Consider the following 4782-nt stretch of genomic DNA (forward strand, 5'->3'; position numbering starts at 1 on the left):
TCCTCAACAGATGGCACTGCTAACTGCGCTTTTTAGTTGCTACTTGCGACTCTTAGTTGCGATTTGTCACTGAAATCGCAGAGAGCAGTATGGAATTCAGCCAACAGATGGCTCACGGCGTTTATTGTGAAATGCTACTTGCGACTGCTAACTGTGACTGAAATCGCAGTTAGATTTTGTGAAGTTGTTACTGTGATATCTGTGACTTCTCAGTCACTGTGATTTCTAACAGATACGCAATTTCCTGCCCACCAGTACTCTCAAAGGATGAGTCGGTGTTGGTTCAAACCACATCTGCGCAGACAAGTTGGAGCGTGTGGACAGGAGATTGCCGGAAATCTGGAACGAAACAACTGTTGACCCTGTCTAGTGTTTGTATTTGTGCACGCAGGGCATCAAAATGGCTGATCCTTGTCAGTGTTCTCGAGAGTTTATTAGTGAATTCATTGAATTATATAGAAACCACCCATGTTTGTGGAAGATAAAAAGTAAAGAATGTAGTGACAGAGACAAAAAGGCAGCAAGATACAATTCTCTAATTGTAAAATTGCGGGCAGTTGACGCCTTGGCAAACCGAGAAACAATAATTTAAAAAAAATTCGTTGCGAACTGTTCACCAGAAAGAGTTGTCGAAAGTGCAGAAATCTAGAAGATCTGGTGTAGGAGTAAATTAAGTATACCAGCCAACGCTGTGGTATTTTGATCTGCTTGGCTTTCTTAGTGATCAAGAAACGCCAAGACCAAGCAGGAGTACAATTTAAGATGAAATTGGAGTGTCAATGAGCGAGGAAATGGAACATGAGGTAATGTAAAACAATATATTTCACATACGTTTATCAAAAGTTTATTCAAAAGAATATATTTGTGTGCAAACATAATAGAAAATTAACAGCTGTTATAAACAGAAACATGAATATACTTGACTACTTGTCCATGTTTTGTAAAACAAAGTTTATTACGATACAAATCCATCCTGCTATGGAACAGCTCCAGTAGTACTGGAATAATGTTTATATTTATTTCTAACAGTTTTTGCGCTTTCAAAAATTTGTCCACTTCTTCCACGTTGCAGGATGTGCATAATTTCTTCGTTACATCTTTCGCCCACTTCAAGAGAACATTTGTTGATATTTTCGCGATCCAGTGACTCATATGGTGTGTAAAATTGCGGGTTTCTTCTGCGCAAAAAGTTGTGTAAAACACGGCAAGTTAATACCACAGTGTCAATATTCTCCAGGTTCAAGTTTATGGTTGTATGGAAAATACGGAACCTTATTGCCAATATTCCAAATGTATTTTCAACAACTCTGCGTGCCCCAGAGAGGCAATAATTAAAGATTCTTCCTTCCTTTGATAATTTTTCTTGACGATATGGCTTCATTAAATCTTTGCGAATTGCGAAGGCATCATCACCAACAAAAACATACTCCATTAGGCCTATTTCCTGCGAATTTGCAATTCGTTGAGGTTGTGAAATTTTTAAACTATTATTAACAAGAAGTTCGTAAAATTTAGTGTTCTGCAGAACCCTCTCCATCGGATACTCTCCCATTTGTTCCCACATCACAGTACACAAATTCATAATTTGCATTAGCTACAATCATTAAGACAACACTATTTGTTTTCTTACAATTGAAGAAAAACGATCCACTTTCTTTAGGAGCTACAATTCTGATGTGTTTCCCATCAATAGCTCCTAAACAGTGAGGGAACTGCCTTTTGTTTTCAGAATTACTTGCAATACTCAGCCAGTTTTCTTCACATTTTGGGAACTGCAATGAAAAAAGAATTAAAATAAATTTGTGTAAAGTGTCTGTTAACAGTAACATTCAGCTAATTATTAATGTACATGATCACAACAATAACAGAAAAATGAAACTCTATGGAGTTGTTCTTTGTCTGAAAGTGTTTTAGTTCAGTATTCATTCTACTCCTGTCTCAGAATTTTACGTGGATAAAGATTTAGTTGCTCAGTGCAGTGTGTGTTTCATAAGCATTCCTGTTTTCGTTTTAAGATATGAGATTATGGAACTCTATAAGGCCTTTTATTAACAATTTCTCGGTTTTTATTAGCTAGACATATTTGTTAAGTTTTTCATTACACCATGTCAAATCATATACCACCACAATACTTACAGCTTGGCTCGTATCACAATGTATCAGTTTTGTACATTCCAATATGCATACTTTTTAGAAAAAATATTCATAAGCTCTATAAATATATAAGAAACATAATCCAAAGCAATAATCACTAACACACAGTCTTTCTTATTTCTTCAGTGTGAAGGAGAGAATGACATAGAAAATGTAGCCTTTGAAGATACTGACTCGAATCCAGTGACACCAGTAACTGGAGAGTCAACTCCAATGACACCAGTTACTCCGAGATCATCAAACTCCAATAACAGCTTGAGTAACTCTTCTCATGGGAAGCGGAAACGTCCAATGTAGGATAAAACAGATGAAATACTGTCACTGGTGGGCAAAAAATTGAACACAATGCAGCCACCAGATCCATTCGACACATTCGGCCAGCATATGGCGAACAAGCTACGTGCACTCACCCCCCAACAGAATATCACTGCTCAAAAATTAATCAATGATGTGCTATTTGAAGGTGACATGGAATCTTTAAACAGATACTTTAAGGTTGTTGAGGTTCAGACACTTTCAAACATGGAAAGCCAAAACCTGACAGTTTTTTAAAGGTTTTCAATAATGCAAAATGTTTCCATATGTTGTTTTTAATGTCACATTATAAGTGCAAGTGATGCATACTGTGAACAGTTAATAGCCAATAAAGTTATATTTCAAAACATGTTTTGTTGCCTCAAATCTTTTGTGCCTTGCCTGTTATTATTGTACCACATATTTTCTAGAATACTCAATTATGGTAGGGTCTTGTGTAAACTTAGGTGTACAGCTGTTGCCTTATATATGAAGTATCTGGGGAGAGAATAATTTCATTTCTTTTATTGTATCATTGAAACCTGACTGTGTCCCTTATAGGGCTATAAATTTTAATAATTGTTCCTTAGAGTATTTGAGAATTTAACAGAAAGATATTCTATAATGGAGGTCATATAATAATTAGTTAATCAGGAAATGATCTGAAGAAATCGTCAGATCTTTCAAGTTCTGGCAACAAATAATTCATTCAGCATAGGCAGTGATTCCACTGAAGATGGATCATAGGAAACAGTTTAAGATTTCTCTTGTAGATAACACTGTTACTTGACTTTTGCTACTATTCTCTTCTCTACAAGATAGAAGACATACAAGTCTTAACTGGGTGAGTTTGCTGCAGATATTAACTGGTACACCTAGGTCGTATTGACCTGAGCGAAACTCTTTTATTAATTTTTATTTTTGTAATGCCACAATCTCCACCCCCCCCCCCCCGGAACTTCCTCAGCAGTCAGTTGGCTACCAGCTCAACCTTGTTGCAGGTGTGCCTTTGCTAGTCTGACTTTTGTTAAGTTCATAGGGTCCCAACGAGCCTGGTGTCCCGTAAGTGAGAGGTTTTTTCCCAGTATCCTATTAAATATTTTGGATTAATGCTAACATACTTATGAAAAATGAAAGAGGAAGATATTATGGGTACTCTAAACAACCCAAGAGACTGTTATTGATGACATAAACTTCTATGACTAAGTCAAAGAGGAGAAAGACTAGATGTTGAGCACTGTTGTGTTTGGAATGTTCCATTGTTTTGTGTTCTAAAAGTGTATGTAGTATGTGTGAATTAAAAGTACTAGAATGAACTGAATGAGCAAAAACTGAGATTTTACAGCAATTTATACTGCTGTGTACTGTTTTCATAAATTATGTAGTCATTCAGCTGAAAACGTTGCAATAAAATCACCCCATAAGTTATCCCTGAAGAAATGTATACACTGAATTTGCACTCTCCTTTTGGTATACTGCTTTGAAGATTATTCTATTTTGTGTTTAAATGTGTTCAGTGTAGCTTATTGTTTGTAGCTGATGAGTTGGACTTTGGAAAAGTAGGCCATATTTTTCACATTATATATTTTATGTACTTCACTGCCTTTTTTAAATATCATCTATAAGATATGACCAGAAATAATTAATGTAGTTTTAAAAGGATAGCAATAATCCTTATTAAATGATTAAATTTCATCCAATTGTTTTCTTTTTTACCAAGGCATACTCAAAACTAAAAGTAGGCACTGAGGATCCAGGTGTACCTTATGCATCAAAATTTTTAGGTGGGACCACAATTTGGGTAACTTAAACAAAATTGTAAGATTTGCTTGCTTTGCCCTTTGAAATATTTTTCATAATGTTTACCTGCAACAGGGATTGTTAGCACACTTCCACTCAGTACTGTCCTATGCCGTAATCTTATGTGACATTGTAGCAATATGAAAAAGCATGCCCTATCTGTTATGAAGAAAGTGCAGTCAGAAGATTGTGTTAAGCTAATATTGGAAGGTCTTGCAACTGTGTGTTCTGGGCAGAAGGATTATTACACTTGTTTTACTAACTAGCATGTGGTTTATAACAATAGTAACTTAGAGATTAACTATAGTATTCACCATCACAGTACTACAAATAAAACTCTGTCTAGAATTCAGAGTGGAGTTTTGTATCCTGGAACAAAAGTTTGTAACAGGTTACTTCTACGCTGAAAATGCCTACTCAGAAACAAAGTAAACCGTAGCTCATTGGCCATGTAGGTCTATAATCTCCAATATTATAGGCCTACTGTGTTTCAAACACGCCTACAACACAAAAAGTATTATCTGTAACTTGACA

This window comes from Schistocerca gregaria, chromosome X (genome assembly GCF_023897955.1).
Source record: "Schistocerca gregaria isolate iqSchGreg1 chromosome X, iqSchGreg1.2, whole genome shotgun sequence".
Classification (NCBI taxonomy): domain Eukaryota; kingdom Metazoa; phylum Arthropoda; class Insecta; order Orthoptera; family Acrididae; genus Schistocerca; species Schistocerca gregaria.